Below are 18338 nucleotides of genomic sequence, written 5' to 3'. Positions count from 1 at the left end.
TACGTAAAACCCCTTGGCTTGAAATATTTAGCATGGACTTGGTATTTGCAACTTGTCCCTAAACAAAATATTCATTTCTAGGGTTTCTTTAGGCATCAAATAAAATAATGACCTTACTCTGGTGTCTGGCATGAAGCAATTGTGTAGAGAATATCGCCTGTCATGATCTGGAGCCCACTTGTGGAATTCAGTGTGTGGTTGTTCCTGTAGCCATGCAGAATTTCCTCAGAAAGGTGATGGGGATGGCTAACCTGAGAGAATGCAGGCAGAGGAACAGAAGATGTGGGGATTGGGTGTATGGCTGCTGGCCAGTTAGTGGTGTACAAATCTGTGCTGTATGACAGGTAAGAAGTTAAATCCCACCAGTGAGAGGTAGAGAGGAAGGATGTGAAAGTGTGTGTGTGTGTGTCTGTCTCTGTGTGTGTGTGTGTGTGTGTGTGTGTGTGTGTGTGTGTGTGTGTGTGTGTGTTTGTATTAAATGAGAAAAGCTCAATGACACATAAGTATGAAAATATCCTAATGAGACCTAAAAAAATAAAAACAAAATCCCATTCTTTCCTTGTCAGTTGATACATTCTATCTGGGAATGAAAACTTTCTGTGTGTAACTACTAATTTGCCATGTTTTCAAAAACATCATTTTGCTTGTTAAAATAACGTTTGCTTATTTCACAGGTCATTCAAAGTATCACGTAATGTCTATGCAGGGGAATTTTGCTAAAATACTCTTAATATGGCCGAATACATTTTATAAAGCCAATTATCAGAGGAGTAGACTTCAAGTGTAAGTGAAGCAACAAGTAAGAAAATAAAACTAAGAATTAGATCAGAGAAGCATAAGAGCATCCATCCCCGCTCCCATCCTGCCATTTGATATCTTCTTGTGTCTTCACAGCACTACACACCTGGGGATGCTCCGCATCTAGCTTTTGCTGTTGATTTTATGCTTTTTTTTTTTTCACATCTACTCTCTTCTGTCATAAGCCTGACTTAAATAACCCAAATCAGCGCCTACCTGTGGAAGTCACATAAAGATTTAGTGTCTGGGGAGTACAAGTTGTAAAAAATTAAGTGGTTTCCACCATTTCTTTTTGTTTGGTAGGGCTCCGCACACCAACCAGGTGCCCGCCCCAGCCCATTTCTATTTCCTTCACATCTGAAAGTGTCGTTCTGAATTTTGTCTTTTCCTGTTTACTTGACCTTGAAGGAATAGCAGGAACTTGCTATACCTCTTTTATCAGATTAAAATGAAAGGCAGTCTGTTGCATAAAATTAGTATTGAAGTAGGATAATTCATGGAAAGTACTCAAACCATCTTCAGTAAATTAACTGTTATCAATAACGCTCAATATTATGTATCCTTTAAATGTGTTTTCTAAGAACAAACTATTTTATTACTGAATAATGAACTTTATGGGAAATATTAGGAGCATTTGCTTTGCTTGAAATACTATACTACACACTGGTGAGTAAGATAGAAATGGAGTCTTTCTATACATCTCAGAATATAGTGGGTGATAAACAGAAGACAGTTATTGATTAATTACTATGATTATGTTTTACTTTTGAATCGTTTGTCATCGTGCATAGCAGTCACAATTTCCTCCCTAAGAAAGACATTATGGCCTTTAAAGTATTTCAGAATCACTCTTTGGCAGTCTTCTGCCACATCCCTCATCCGGTTCTTAGTCACTTAGTGACCACGAAGCACACAGTTTTCTAGATAGTGTCCTTGCCTGTAGTATTTTCTCCTCCACTCTCTTCCTGCACAGCCACATTAATCTTCTTTAAACACTGCTTTCATCTCATCACTGCCCTGTTTAGCAACTCTAAATAGCTCACATAATCCTCCTCTATCAAGTTCCAAAGAACCTGCTAACTTACACGACTACCCACCATTTGTCCCCAGCCTAAGAATTCCAAGGTCACAGCATCTGAGAGGAGGAAATCCATAGATTTTTATCCCCATTTTCATGGAAATGGCTAACTTATGAATGTGTAAAATATGCTAGGCATTATACTAATGTTTTATATAACTCATCTTGATTAAATCAATGTTCTTCTTAGAAATATTCCTATTTACAAATGAGGAGGAAGATTGTGAGTGATTAAGGACGCAAACATCTAAACTCAGTCTGTTTCCCTCCAGTTCCTGTTCCTTTTTAGTAACTCATCATCCTATGCTGTTCATTTGAACTCCAATGTCCTTCTCAGTCTATCAAAGCTGTACACGTTGATTACCCTATGACCTGACTTGATCAAGTCCCACCTCATAGAACTCTGTCTTCATTGATTTCCTTTACCTTTGAACTGATATTTTAGTCACTAATAGCACACTCACACTTGCATTATGGTCATGCATTCTATGCATGCCAGTATTTTCATAGTCATTTCCTAGGTATCTCATTGTATAACTTAATATTCCCTCAGATAAATTTTATCATTAGCAAGCATCAGGTGATTATGTACTAGATGGTTACTAATAGGATTATTTGGTGTCCTTAAGATTTGAGGTATTGATGAACATATCCACGGATGAATCAAGAAGCCTTAATTAAAACATTGCATTGTTTATAAGAGATACGAGAAATAAGACAGGATATTTAAGAAGATTTACTTTCAGTGTCAAGTTCAGAGACTTCTTGTGGATTCTCATTGAGGGGAACTTGGGTAAAAGACTGAATGATATTCTTAGCAGAATCATTACAGAGGTTTCTGTGAAGAGTGTCAGAAGAGTTCTGCATATAATGATGTGCAGTCTAGCCAGTGACATCATTGCAACAAACTTAAATTCAGTAAGAACAATTCTTCATGTGGGGCCAGGGCAGTCATGCTGAATTTGACCCTAGGAAACCTAAAGTGGAAGGGCTCAGAGACTAACACTCAATAGGAGGTTCTGTTCCAAATCACTATTCAAGTCAGGGAGCTGAGTGTGGTGCTAGCCTGAATCCAGGAAATCAGATGTGGGAGGTCTTGGATATTTTATAGTCTTTTTTTTTTTTAGGTATGTGGCCATCTAATTCTATTTAAGACTCTTTCTGGAATTTAGGAGTTTATGTTATGTCTGGGATAAAATGAGAAGGATTTTTTTTTCCTAATGGGAACTAGAGGGAACCCCAGCAAATCAGGCCGGGATTCTGTTCCCAGTTCTTGTTTTGGCTATGAACAGATGGACTAGTCATGAAACAGAAGAAATGAGTGGGTAATTTGCATAAGGTTAGGGGATGGTGGTGTGAGTGTGGGATCAGCTTGGTGGAGTTAGAGGTGTCCTGGGATATACCTCTTCTGAAGACTAGTGAGGGTAGAGTGGGAATATAGCAATGAGCTTTGTTTTTATTGTTTTTATTGGCTTATCAGTTGTCCTCTGTATGTACAACAGAATCTTCTGAGGTTACCTGTTACCAGAGCACCCCAGAAACTACTGAATAGATCCCTGATCTCAGGATCCTGGGCAAGTGCATGTTTAATAAACTCCAAGGGCCATTTTTTCTACAGACTAAATTTGATGAACCTCTGAATTATGGGCTAAATGGGGCCAAACACAAGTTTCAGATTTAAATGTCTGCTCTTAGGTTGACCTGGAGCTGGCATCAGACCCAGAGCAACTTTCATGAGTCTTGGAGGATTAGACACCATTAAATTTTTTATGAAATAGGATGATGAAGTGTCTTGGAACAAGTCATTGAATTTTTAAAACGGATTTTTATGAGAGAATGCAGACAGCTAAATTTGAAGTCCTCTTAATAATGGAAGCAGGTACAAATTTAATGAAGAGGGGGTTTAATATGAGCAAGCAGCATGTCCTGCCTTTTACACTCCTGTGGAGGGCATCTGGGAAGTTTTATTTTGGGGGAATGGAAATCTAATGTCACTGCATGTGGCTAGGGAAATAATACCTTGGCAGGGGAGGAAGGCAGCCAGATTAGGTTGCCATAATGAGGAAAGTGGCTGGATACTCAGACTCTAGAATGTTCTGCTGATTCTGGATACAACTAACCAGCATCCACATAGATAGGTGGTGTGCATTTTCCTTGGTATTGGTGGGATCTATGGCACCAAGGCAAGCTTTGTTTGGTTAGACTGAAAAGCAGGGTTGTTGATGGCAACTTTGTGCAGCTGCCTCTATGAGGAGGACCAGTTCAGCCCACGCTGCTGTTTGTTGTGTGATAGCCTCATTTGTTTATTGTTGTGATTTTAAATAGAGGGAGAAAAGAATTGGGGATAAGGCTTGAACCAAAGCAATCAGGCAACTTCAATAATGAAATGCTACCCAGGCTTTTGCATTAGGAAATCTATGCAATCCTGCTGCTAATGCTCTTCTCGCTATAGGGATTCATCCAGCCTATTTTATCAGCTCAGTGGGGTTTAATGCCTCTCTACTCTGACGGGTAAAAAGTGGAATTATCACCAAGGTAATGAAAACTACCCCTCCCATGCTTTGTGGGGTATTTTATTAAAAGCATGTTGCTTTGGTCTTATATACCAGTTGCGATGTGTGAATATAAAATGCCAGAATAGCTCTCAAGGGAAACATTTTCCTGTGTGCTAATTTAAAATTCCTCAAACAGCACGCAGTCAGGTGTGATGTTAATATTTTGTATCTTTGCTACCTGGGCATTTCATAAAGGCACTAGTTGGTTCAGTAAAGGATCAGCTACATTTCGGGGCTGACAGCCCTAGTCGGGGAATTTGTTCTGGTTTCCTTTCAAACCCTTTCTTTACCTTCCTGTGATTTCACACTTTCGGTAATCTCTTATGCCTTTAGGCCATAGAGAATTCTAATTAGTGCATCTACCATGAATGGGCCGGTAGCCCTTTTCCTGTTAATCACATTTTGCTTTGCACAAATTAACTAGTTGCTTGTGGCGTTTTTTTCACATTTTACTTCTGTTCTCTGAAAACTTTAACCCACTTTGTGGGTATATGGGTATGAACTCTGCCATCACTTCTCCCCATTAGCACTGTAGTCTTCAGTGCATCTCTATCCCAATTCTTCCAAAACTTTGGGGTTTGTGTTAAGCTCTAGGGCAGTTAATTCTCCCCACAGCATGTTGTCTGGTGAAGAAGATAGACTTGTAAAAGAACAATGCTGATTCCATATCACAAGGCTAATGACAGAGATGGTTGAAAAGGGATGTTAACTGATGAAAGTAATGTTCAATTTGGATTCATCAGATCTTGAGGGAAAGGCTCTCATGCCAAGGGAATTGAGCTGTAAACACAGGATTATGAAGTTTGGGAAGAGTTTGCAGAGCTTCAGCAATATGTTGGAGGCAGGCTGGTAGTTTAGTGGCCAGGAAGTAGGCTGAAGGTCAATAGCTCCAACTGATAGTGTGGTGCTTCTGTTGTGATGGATCTCTCATTTGTACAGGTGGACTTGAGTCTTGCCTACTAGCATTGGTTGGCAGGGACGAAGTGTTTACATGACATCTTGGAAAAATTGCTCTTTTTGCCACCCATTGGTGGTCAGGAGATCAGTTAAGAGTTTATGGTAGGAGTCTCCAGTGTGCCTGGGAGGAACTACAACTTGAGCTGACACTGCTATAGTGATTGCCCATTTGAGGCAGAGTAACAGGGAAGGGTCCAGTAAATCTGAGATTCGTAATGTAGGGGTCAGCTGGTGCATGTCTACACTGATAAAGTACATGTAAGAGAAGGTCCTGTTTTAAGGACAAGAAGTGACTTATAGAATGGTACATACCTGTGATATCTAAGCATATATCCAGTTAGACATTATTTAGTTAGTAAGGAGGCCCTTAGTTTGGAGGAAAGTTTAGACAGGAGATGGGGACTTAATATTAAACAGTCTGAATCATAGCATATGATGCTATTAATATACACTACACATGCCAATTTAATACAGAGGTAGCTTATTTAGTGATTGTTCTTGAATGATGTTTAGGTATTTCTATAACTGTCACTTATGTTGTAGATCTACTCTAGTATATCTGCATTGCTGTAATTTTTCAGCCTAAAAGAAATGGAAGCTTACCACAGTATCATTCCTTGGTGTCATCAGATAGAGCATTCAATGAGGTGAACTTAACAAAATCTGAGGCCATAGCATTCACTGAGGCTCTCTTCTCTCTTTTCTGGGACAGTGTAGTTAATATTCCTGCTCTCCTGATCACTTAATTTAGCCATGTGACTAGCTTTTAGTTCTTGAAGTAGTGAGAAAGAAGCTATGCTATGTTGAGGCACAAGGTTTATGATTTACATCAGCCTTGGAGATGTCAGCCCAAGCAGACCAGATTTTCTGAGTAAAGGTAGCAAGTAGAGCTCAGAGTGAGAGAAATAAAATTTGCTGTATTGAGCTACTGTCTTGATTACTTTGTCAACTTGACACAAGCTAGAGTTTTTGAGGAAACCTCAGTTGAGAAAATGCCTCCAACAAATTGGCCTATAGGCAAACCTTGGGGAATATTCTTGACTTATCATTGATATAAAAGGTCCCGCCTAGTGTGGGAGATGCTGGCTCTGGCCAGGTGTTCCCCACAGGTATAAAAAGGCAGCTACACATGAGCCTGGGAAGCAAGCCAGTATCATTCCTCAATGGCTTCTGTGTTAGTTCCTGCCTACAGCTTTCTGTCCTGACTTCCTGTCATGGCAAACTACAACTGTAAGTTGAAATAAACCCTTTCCCCCTCAAGTTGCTTTTGGTTGTGTTGTTTAATCACAGAAAACTAAGACAGTCAATGAGGTTGTGATTGCTTCTCTCAAAGAATGAACTAGTCAATCTAATGGGTACAAAGCTGACCAAACACAAGACATATCACCTAACTGTTACTAGTTAACTTACACAGCTTCTTTGACACCCAGTTTCTTCCTTTTGAGGACAGACATAACTTTATTATGTCTGTCAGGACTTGGTGGCCATTCTTAGAGAAAGTAATCAAAGTACTTTATGAATAACAGCCAATCTTTGCATCACAGCCCCCAGCTATCCTTTCAGACAGTTGGTCATTTTTAATGTATTGATTTTGTGATACCAATGGTGGTGATTCCGCTCATATTTGTATTGTACTTAATCTTCTTGGACACATTGTCTAAATATTTATCTGAGCAGTCACTGAAAGAGAAAAGCAAGCAAGTACCATGGACAGACCTGGGCAACCATGTCAGTACAGACCTCACAGGTAGTCCCTTTTTCAGTACACCATTATTGAGCAGCTGCACAGATAATACCTTATCAAAATCCTAACTCTCGTGTTGTCACTGATAATATAGGACTTTTAAGTGAGTGTCCATATAAAAGGATTGCTTAGTCTGTCACCTTGCTAAGACTGCATTTGAGAAAAATCATATGGTTTCTTGATCATTTGTAACCCATTGGATTGTTGATGCTGCTTTTTCTCTATCATGGAATATTCTGAAGTATGCCCTGTCTCAACCGTTGTTTTTGCTTCCAGTATAATCCTATACCATAGTGTCTATCACTGCTATTTCCACCCTCTATCTCATTTTCTGATTGTCTGCTTAAATCATCTCATTTAAAATTCTCTCAGTGGGGTTTGGAGAAATGACTCAGCAGGTAATAGCACTGGTTGCTCTTCCAGAACACCTGGATTCAATCCCAGGAACCAGCTGTAATTCCAGTTCCAGGGGATCTGATGCCCCCTTCTGGCCTCATTGCCACCAGGAATATATATAATAAAATAATATTAAAAAGTAAGAAGACAAAACTTTCCATTAACTCCACAAGACCATGGCCCATTGGATAAAATATATGGAAAACCTCATCTATTCTAATAGAAACTGAAAAATCCAAATTTACATAAGATAAAGGTTTTAATAAATTCTCAATGGATAGGGATGGAAAATGCAACTCAGAAACTAGAAAAAGGATTTGGTTCCAATAAATTCATGTTGAGAAACACATTTGGTTGGTATTTGGAAATGATGATGACTTGAGAACAATGACACTGGCTACTATAGAAAAGGGAACTAGACTGGGTATGGTAACATACGCTTGTAATCCCAGGGTGTAGGAAGCAGTGTCAGGAGGATTTAGGCAAGTTTGAAACCAACCTGGATTATGTAGAGAATTCCAAGCCATCCATGGCTATCTAGTGAGACCCTGTCTCAAATACATACATCCAGATAGAAGAGGCAGATTATTAATGAAGCAAATGCACATATAGAATAGAAAGGATTGCCTTTAGAATTAGGACAACAAAAGGGGCAAAGGGAAGTTCACATTTGTAAATGTCTGGTCAGGCAAGAAAGTCTATTTTTCTCCAGAAGGGTACATTTTGGAAATATATTTAGGTTCTGAACAGGTTTAAATAGATTTATAAATACACCACAATAGACTATGGACTACAGGGCAGGTCACAGGAAAAAGGCCATGGATGGCATGGCCTTTGAGGGGAGCTTTAGGTGACCCAGTATTCTGAGAGAAACTCATATAAAATGATTCAAGGGCCTGACCAAGTTTAGGCATTCCTTTGTTCTTGTTTTTATAGTGTAGTTTCTCATAGAAACAAATAGCCATGGGTTTGCTGGAATCAGAAACTATGAGACCAAATTCATGTGTATATATTGTGCACAGAGCCATTATGAAACACTAGTTCAGAAGAATTCTGAGATTTTGGGGCATCTCACTTTTTATACTTTTTCTTTTTCCGTGAAGGAACATAGAGACTGTTGGAATGCATTGGTCTAATAATGTTCAGAGTCCTGCCCCTCAGTTGAGGTGACATGTCACCATGTCTTTTCCCCTAGGTAGCCAGATTAATTGGGAAAAGGAAGAATGTGTGCACTGGGGCCGTGGTTCACCTTCTATTCTGGGGCCATCAGCACATCAGCCCCTGTTAGCACCCTATTGTGACCCCCTATACAACCTGTCTGGTGGTCTTTAAAAATGACAAAGTGTACTTGTTATGTGGGTAGATTTAACTGGCAATTAAAGAGGCATCCTAGGATTTTTTTTTCAAGAAAGTAACTGCAACTTCATGATTTTATTTTCCTAACATCTGTTCTATTCAAGCCAAGCCTACTGTGGTGATCTTCATGGAGACAATTCAGCAGTTTCCTAGCAACCAAGTTTCCTGTGGTTTCCTTGGTTATGAGCAATGACATAACTCTTATGGGCAACTTCAAAAGCACAGAAGAAATCCTTCCCAAAGAATGAGATTCCAAAAATTTCAGGTAGCTGCTTGCTGAGTGTCTAAAAAGAATGAAATGTCTCTTTGTGGGCATTAATAATACTAATAAATGGTCATATAGATATTTTAAAATAAAAGTATATGTTTGATTTTTACACACTTCTCCAGGTTTTTGAAATATACCTAGTTTTTTTCTTCCTGAAATGGTATCATTCTCCCTATCTTCTAATGAACTTCTATCTATAGCCAGGTAAAATGTAGACACTTGAAAATTGCAGGACAGATTATTCATGATGACAGAAGAGGTCTAATTGTTCAAGGAAAGGACTCCATAATATAATGATGTCTTTGCTAATCAAACATATTTTAGAAACTTCAATGGTACTGAGGAGGACTGCTGCTTGAGCCCATTAAGTAAGTAATAGAGGGCAGAATGAATGTTTACCAGAACAACTTAGAAAAAAAACATCAATATAGTTGTGACTTGGGGTTTATGGCACAGGTGCATCCCTTATATGAAATGCCGAGCACCAAAAAGATTTTGAAGTTTGGATTATCTAGATTTTGGAATATTTGCACATACATGGTGAGTTGTCTCTGGGATATCTTAATCTAAAGGCTAAATCCACTCATGTTTCTTATATACTTTGTATACATGATCCGTGGGCAATTAGATACACTATTTTTAGTAGACCTGTGCTTTTTCAGCAGCCTGTTATATGAGATTAGATGAGGAATTTTCTATTTATTCTTCATCCCAGAGCTTAAAATATATTAGATATGGGAGCATTTTGGACTTCCTCTGCCTATATTCAATGTACTAAAAATCATCTAAGAACTTGGTTTGAGGTGGCAGTTGTTAGATGGCTGAGAGAGTTGATGGAGAACACAGCTCACAGTGTGAAAGGGGGCATTTGGACAGATCATACTAGTGAAGGTCTAGTCGGCATCTTGGTTGTGTTAATGCACTGATTAAAAAAAAACTGGGGGAGAAACTTCAGCTTTTAGGTTACAAGCAATCATCTAGGGAAGAAGATCAAGGAGGGCAGGAGATCAAGGAGTGATCCTCGAGGCAGGAACCAAAGAGGAACATTGCTCAATTTGCTTTCTTATATAACTCAGACCCAACTGTACAGGGGTAGCACCTCCCACAGGGGGCTGGACCCTCCTACATCAGTCATTAATCGAGACAATGCCCCACAGACATTCCCACACACCAATTTGATGGAGGCACCTACTCAACTAAGATCCTTTCTTCCCAGGTGACTCTAGTCAGTACCAAGTTGACAAAAATTAACCATCAGAGAGGGCAAAGGTTCAACCCAGGGAATACTGATGGCCAAGTAGCAGCATGTGTAATCTAGGCAGAGAGACCAGAAGCCTATGGCCTTTAGCTGGACATAGAGTCTAGTAATGGGGAAGGAGAAGGAAAGAACATTTATTGAAGATGATTTGACAGCAGGCACTTTATAGACAGCCAACTTCACAGCAAGGTGGGTATTATCTTCTCCCTTTTTTATAATACTAAGCGGCTGAGGAAAAGATACTATATATTTAAAGATACTATAAATAAAACACTCTGGATGACATTATACCAACAAGGCAGCAGATTGAGATCTAGGAACTTTCTTTAGCTCTAAGACTGTCTATTTTTTTACGTGTAATACATTATATTTTTACTATTCTGTGAGATAGTTTGGGTCAGGATCTGGCTATCAAGATGGCTCCAGCTATCAAGATGACTGGCCCTTGGCATCTAAGAAGGCAAAGGTTTGTCCTCATCTGCTCATTTTAGGTTTCCAGGGAATAGACAACACTAAATTTAGATTGGCAGAAGTAAACACTTTCTTTCACCATTTGTAATAGAAACACCTGTTTATGCATTTGTTCAACTAACTATTGCCTCATCTTTGAAACTACATGCATAATAATGACTATGAAATTGAGCCGGGCATTGGTGGCACATGCTATTAATCACAGCACTCGGGAGGAAGAGGCAGGTGGATCTCTGTGAGTTCAGTGTCAGCTTGGTCTACAGAGCGAGTTCCAGGACAGGCTCCAAAGCTGCACAGAGAAACCCTGTCTCTAAAAGGAAGGAAGGAAAGAAAGAAGGATGGAAGGAAGGAAGGAAGGAAGGAAGGAAGGAAGGAAGGAAGGAAGGAAGGGAAGGAAGGAATTGAGAGACTTGAATTTTGACATATTTATATCTGCACCCAGTTGAACAGAAACAAAGCAGTTCACACTCATAATATAATGCTAAGTGATAAGAATTGGGAGCCCAGAAATCACTTAGATCTCTGGTGTTCATTTATTTATTCAATAAATTTGCAATTGGAATTCTCCTCTATGCCATGTACAATCCTAATTAGTACAGAAATTCCACTGAATAACACCCTTGACATTGTGGGAAACAGACAGAGCACACCCTATAATGATTTATAATGCTTTCACACCCTGGGAGTGAGAGATGACATGAAGTTAAACAAATGAAAAGGAAGAAGAGGGAGCTAGGGAAAACTTTCTAGGGAGAAAGATCGAAGAGTCAGTGATGGCTAAGAGATGTTTACACAGGGAAGACAGGTCAAGACAGAAGACAGAAAAAGCTAGAAGACTCTGAAACTCATCACAGCCTTGGGAGTTTGGAAGAATGATGTATCCAAGATTTAAGAAAGACAGTGGTTAATGAGATTTCAAGTTAATAAGCAAACTTCCTGTCATTGTTAAAAGAAGAGATGTCCAAAGCTCACTCACTCACCTAACAAGTTCCTGAAGTTGAATCCACATCTGACTTTGTTTAGTTGGACAACTGGATGGGAAGTAACTTCAGTAATAGCATTTGGCCATTAAGTCACTCTCAAGGATTATGTTATAGTTATGTAAGGCTGTCTGAGTGAAGGTGGTTTTCTATTGGTTGCACAATATCTCATAAAATCAGAAGCACTGAACCATGGGATTTGAAGACATCTCTTCACTCCCCTGGAGTTCAGTGGTAACATGAACATTTACAGGCCTGGCTATTACCCGACATGTGTAAGTCACAGCAGCACAGCATTTCCTCATACCCTCAGCCCAAGCTATCATGCTCTCTGTTCTAAGTTGGAAACTGAGGAGCATGGGGACAGGGTTTCCTAAGTCCCCAAAGGTCACAGAGTGTTGGGTAACAAAGTGATGTGGTATCTGAGTGTTTAGCTCAGAATGACAGAACTGAGGCTAAATGGCAAAGCAGGTTTTCCAAAGTCCAGTCTGCCAAAGCAGAGGTATCTAAAGCTTTGTCCAGTATCACTCCAGAATCAGGGTTTGGATTACTGCTCTTTACTCTGTGACATCATTAACTTTCTGGAACATTTAGCGTAAACTCCACAGTGAGAGGGAATGCGGTTCAATGGAATGTTTCTTTTGAACTAGCAGTCTTCTGTGTTTTCTATATTGCAGTCTTTAGCAAGTGACTTATCTAAGAATTAGTTTGCTTACCTGCAAAGTTTGGGTACTCATCCTTGTCAAACTACAGAGTAAAGAAAAGGGAGTGGTCTAGAGTGTCTAACACAGCAAGGAGAGTATACGAAATAATCTTATGGGCAATTTCTCCAGTGCTAGACAGGAAACCAAGTTGAGAGGAATTAGGTCACATGGTTAGTAGTGTCTAGGACACAAATCAGGCTTCCTGGTGAGTCTTTCTTTCATTGAAATGCATAGAAGACTTAGTAATATGAAAACTCACAGAAAATCAGTCAGTCAAATTTGACTGCTGTGTGGTATGTTGGAATAAAAATCCCAGTTGTTCATTTGCTTGGGTAGTTTCAAGGTTTTGAATAGTCTAACTTTATCAGGCTGGTATGAACACGTGGGACCAGACATCAATCTCTCTTGGATCAATACTTGAGAATGGGATTACTGGATGGCTTGGTAAATGTATGCTCAACTTCAGATGAAACTGCCAGATTGTTTTTTAAAGGTGTTTGAAGCATTTCATGCCTCACTCGTGAATGAGAATCTCAGTCACTTTGTGTCTCTATCAGTTTAGGATGGGCCATTTCACATAGTATCAAGTACTCATGCATTCCATTATGGTAGTTGTGTTGTTTTTTTCTTATTGCTAATGATGCTCAGGCAATTCTCATAGCTACCTTTCATATTTCTTCTTTGATTAATTGTTGCCCCAGAGCCCTGCACATTTTTTTTGTGTTTATTTTGTTCACTGAATCAAAAGGGCAGAGCTTTTTGCACTCTGGTGTGTAGTGGACTCTGTCTGGCTCTCTAGTCCCCCTGCAGTGGTACCTGTTAACAATAGAATACCCTGGGGTCTTTTCATTACTTAGACCATAGGCGGTCTCTTGTATTCTATGCCTTTTCTTTTCTCTATTCCTCTTTGCTGCTGCTTTATTGCAGATCAAACAGAATGCAATATTAATGTATTTTAGCTTGTTTTAAAGGCCTTTATCTGCACAATCTATTGGATCCCTTCCTGTTTACATTTTTGGGTTTTCTCTTGCTCTTGGGCTTTATTTTCCTGAATTTTTATTAACTTATTGACATTTTATATTTCAAATTGTTTGCTTCTTCACTTGGTTGTACTTTTAAAACAGTGGTCTTCTAGAATCCATTTGATTCTTCTGATAGTCAGGGGCTCATTAACCTGTGATGGTAACTGTATGATGATTCCTAATGCCTCTTCCTGTAATGACAGCAGCTGGTGGAGACGACTTATGGTTAACCGGAAGTGAGCTTCCAGAGTTGTTGAGAGTGAGATTCAGCCATGGTGGTTTCCTCTCACTGTGTTATGTTGATATTCAGCCAAGTTCAAGGGGATTCCAGGGTTCCCTTACTGTGTTTCTCCCTCATCTCTGGCACCAGGTCTTGCAATCTATACCTCTGTTGTTCTCCCTAAACCCATTAATGTCTCTAGGACATGTCTGGAGTCCTCCTCTCTACACTGTAGCTTAGCAACTGTCTTTAGGCAGTACCCTGATTTTTATCAAATTCACTGTTTCTTTACCTTCTCTAAGGAAGCAGTCAATTATTTCATTGATTTGGTCAAACTTTTTTATGATTTTAGGTGGGAGGGCTAATCTATTTCATCATTTGTTCATGGCTGGAAGCCTTCGCTTTGGAAAGAATTATCTTTAAAACCCACACATTAAGCATACAACCTGATTTTTCTTTCTCATCAGCCGTCCAAAATACCAAAGCTCCTGGTAGCTCTTCGAGAGGTTAATTTTGAAATGTTGCTCTCTAGGTCCTAAGAATAAGAACATTAACTTCGGCATTCAAGAAAAGACTTCCATATACTCTAGTGAGTGTGCCTACTTCTAAATGTTTATCTTAAGCTTTGATTAAGTTTTAAATTACAACATTAAAACATTTTTACTGAAGCATTTCCTTTTAACTTTCCCATCTGTTTTAGTTAGGGGTTCTATTGCTGTGATAAAACACCATGACTAAAAGCAGTTTGGGGAGGATAGTATTTATTTTCTCTTATAACTCAAGTTATACTCATACTGAGGGAAGTTGGGACAGTAACTCAGGATAGGAACCTGGAGACAAGACTTGAAGCAGTGGCTGTTACGATAAATCTTTCTGCCAAAAGCTGCCTGAGCCCCACTGCCACGTGTGAGCTTTATGCCAGCCGCCTGCCTGAGTTAGGCCCAAATGAATATACAGAAACTTGTATTAGGTACAATGCTGCTTGGCCAATGACTAGGATTCTCATCTGTTAGCTGAGCCTTAACTATCATAAACCTATATATTTTATAAGACTTATCTTATCGGATGCCTTATTGGCGTCCTTCCTTGCTGATGGGTCACATTGTGCAGCTGGAGCAGGCGCGGAGGGGAAAAGAAGGACACTTCCTGTTTCCTCGCTTAGATATGAGTCTCCTTGCTATGTCACTTCCTGTCTGGAACATCACTTCTCTACTATATTTCCCAGAATCCTCTTTGACTCCTAGTCCTGCCTAACTTGCCATTTCATTGGGCAAGCAGAACTTAATTAAACAATCAATAAGATAAACATACACAAAAGTACTTCCCCCATCAAGAGGCAATTGAGGGATGCTGCTTACTGGCTTGTTCACTGTGAATTGCTCATCCTGCTTTCTTTACCAACTCAGGACCACCTTTCCATTAATTAATACTTCTCTTGATGCATGGGATGGCCCCACCTATATCAATCATTAATCAAGAAAATGCTCTACAGGTCAATCTGGTGTAAAAATTTCTCAGTTGAGGTTGCCTCTTCCCAGATGACTCGAGCTTGTATAAGCTGATATAGAACAACAAAACTAGCTAGCATTTTAGCTATATTTCCACACTATGTTCTTAGCTTTTATTAAGCCATCCAAAAACATACAATACCTCTTGTTGAAACTCACACACACACACACACACACACACACACACACACACACACACACACACTCGGACACAAGGGATTGGGTCACCGTAGTTCATTTCTTCCAAGTCCCAAAACTAAGTCTATATCCTAGATTAATTTTGCTCTCTGGCTTTTTAAAAGTCTTAAAAGTGAGAAATCTTATTCCATTAGACACATTTTTAGTAGTTTGGACTCACATATATTTTTTCTTACCTTGCTGTCCTAATATCTCTTTCTTTATGCTAACACAATTTTAGAAAGTCAGTCTCATAGACAACAGAAAATAGAAGGATGGTCTCCAGAGACTGGAGGTGTGAGTGTGAGAGAAACACAAGGAAAAGGGAAACTGGGGAACAAATCATGCAAATTCCAGTTAGAGCACTAAAATGCATTTTTCATAGGATTTTAATAGCAAGGGTCTTTTAAAGCTAATATCCAAACACAATTTGTTTTTCTGATTTGACAATATTAGATAAAAAGTTAGTACTCAGAAAATTGATAAATTATACATTCACTTATGATTGCTTTTTCATTTTCTCCAACACTTCAGTGAGCAGAAGGCATATTAAAGCCATAATTCTATTCTTCATTGATGTAGATATCTTTCTCAGCTTCAATGGTCCCTCACCTACAGTGTCCCTCATGCAGACAACCCCCACCCACCCCCCACCCCACCCCCCACCCCCCCCACCCCCACCCCCACCCCCCACGACTCCTTATTTTACTCAAAGCCTTGCTTAAATGCCACCGCCTCTCAGGGGCCTTTGTTAGCCACCTTTCTTCATTAGAGCACCCTGTTTCTATTTTTCTCTTTTGGTTTTTAAAAAAGTTTTATTTCTCTTCTTGCCTGCGTATTGATATTCTGCCTGTGTGTATGTCTGTGTACTACATGCTTAGTACCTTAGAGGCCAAAAGAAGTCACTAGATCCCCGGGACTGGGATTGAGCTACAACGTGGGTACTGAAAACAAAACCTGGCACCTCTAGAAGAGCAACCAGTGTTCTTAACCTCTGAGCCCCTCTACTTTATTCTTTTCATCTGCTTTGGTTTTCTTCATAGCTTTCATTGTTCTGTGTTCATATTTTCATCCCCCCCCCCCCGAAACCTCAGAGTGAGCTGTGTTCTATTTGTCTTGGACTAGAGCCTGTGAATTTATCACAATGTCCATAAGTCCTGGTGCAGAGCTGGTGATGGCCTAAGTTTAACAAATATTTGCTGATGAATTAATAAGTAAATAAAATAGTATGTGACCAATCTGAATGTTAAAGTTAGGCTTGCATTGCTAGTGTCTGGCTAAAACCTCCCTCTGCTATCCAGTTGTGTTGGGGTTTGTCAAGTTCTAAATCTACTGTGATCTATGATCAGAGTAACCTCTGTGTAGAATTCAATTGCCTGTCCCTCCCCCAAAGCTTTATTGCTCAGTCAAGATGCCCAAACCCAATGATTTATTCAAATGTTAAGGTTTTCCCCAGGATTTTAATAATTAATTTAATAAGTATCAGTTGTCTTATATGCAAATACCATTTAGCATTTAGTGTTTGTTTTAAAGAAAATGTGTTTGCCTTGAAATGGCACTCTGACTTAAATGTGGGATTTCTATTCTAATATTTTCAGAGAAATACTATGAAAACATGGCTAGTCCCAAACAGACTCGATGTTGTGAATCAGAAGCTGCCATTCATGGAATGAATTCATGGGAAAAACTAAGACTGATTTTGCCACAAGACCATAAGACAAGCTGGGTTAGTGAGCCATGGTATTGTTGCACTATATGTCCTTGTTGTTTTGGGAATTACCATCAAAGCCTTTTGATCACATACTTTGGACCAAATGAAAATCTCTGGAGATATTGTAAAATTCTAATGGGCAGCTTCTGTTAAAATGGCTTCAAAGCATGTCTCTTTTTGTGCTTTTATAATTGACATCCATATTTATTTCATAAAACAGCACACGTCATTTGTAACTAGAATAAAACTGATACAGAAGGAACCTGTAGAGTTCACTCAGGGATGTTTCCTCAGTTTACAGGTGAGAAAACCCACATGTTTCTTGAAGTCCAAGAGTTTTCATGGTCTGTGGGCCAGAGAATGCAACACAGTTCCCCTTTCAGGAAATTGATTATATACAAGGTAGTATCCCATGGTTCTTTATGAAAATGATATATTCTACAGCTGACAAACCTGTTGGTGATAGAGTAAAACCACTAACCCCACAAAAGTATTTAGCATAGTTTTAGATCTGAAGAGTATTCATGTTTGTAAACTTGACCTTGTTAAGAGCTGTCATCTGCCGTGAAAGCCACCAAGGGCCTTCACCTAAAGATTAGTGTCATCAATATTGTTGAGCTTAAGAAATGCAAAAGAGATACCTTGTTACATAGAAGTATCACATGGCATCATCCCTATTTGCCTAACTTTTGAAAGCCCAAGGATCTGGGGTGTGCCTATGAAAAGGATGTTTCCAGTGTTTTTCCTCTCTTTCTTGAATGAGATAAAAATAGAAAGATTATGAGTTCAAAGTCAGCCTAAGCTATATAGCAAAATCCTGCTCCCAAAAGTGCAACAGAGAGATAGACACTGGCCTAAGAGATTCTCTCAGGGTGAAATGAATGCTTTCCTGATTACTGGCTGTGATACAGTAGACACTGATTCAACTTCGTAAAGTTGGAGAGGAGCCTGGTCATTCAGTGAAAACCAATGCAATGTGCATCTTACATTCAGTTTTTATTATGTAGTTCACAAGAAAACAAGCCAGCCAGTCTAAAGAATATGGTACAATAAAAATCACCTGGCCCAATCTCTCTCTCTCTCTGCCTTAAGTTAGACCTTTGGCCATGTACAAAGTCCCTATTCCTGTGCTATT

The 18338-nt window shown here is 39.3% G+C and overlaps 1 protein-coding gene across 3 annotated transcripts in view; it reads left to right on the top strand.

Annotated features, from left to right (window-relative positions):
* Positions 1-18338, top strand: part of Pde4b (phosphodiesterase 4B) — a 337171-nt gene that overhangs the window by 63634 nt on the left and 255199 nt on the right. For 2 of the 3 annotated variants that reach the window (XM_035439768.1, XM_035439770.1), the window contains one exon: positions 8989-9149. The exons of the other annotated variant lie outside the window; for it this stretch is intronic. The gene's annotated coding sequence lies outside the window, so the exon portion shown is untranslated. The remainder of the gene's footprint in view (positions 1-8988; positions 9150-18338) is intronic. 3 annotated transcript variants of the gene reach the window in all.

The sequence above is a fragment of the Cricetulus griseus genome, chromosome 2, assembly GCF_003668045.3.
Source record: "Cricetulus griseus strain 17A/GY chromosome 2, alternate assembly CriGri-PICRH-1.0, whole genome shotgun sequence".
NCBI lineage: Eukaryota > Metazoa > Chordata > Mammalia > Rodentia > Cricetidae > Cricetulus > Cricetulus griseus.
This window is presented reverse-complemented; position numbering and strand designations above follow the sequence as displayed.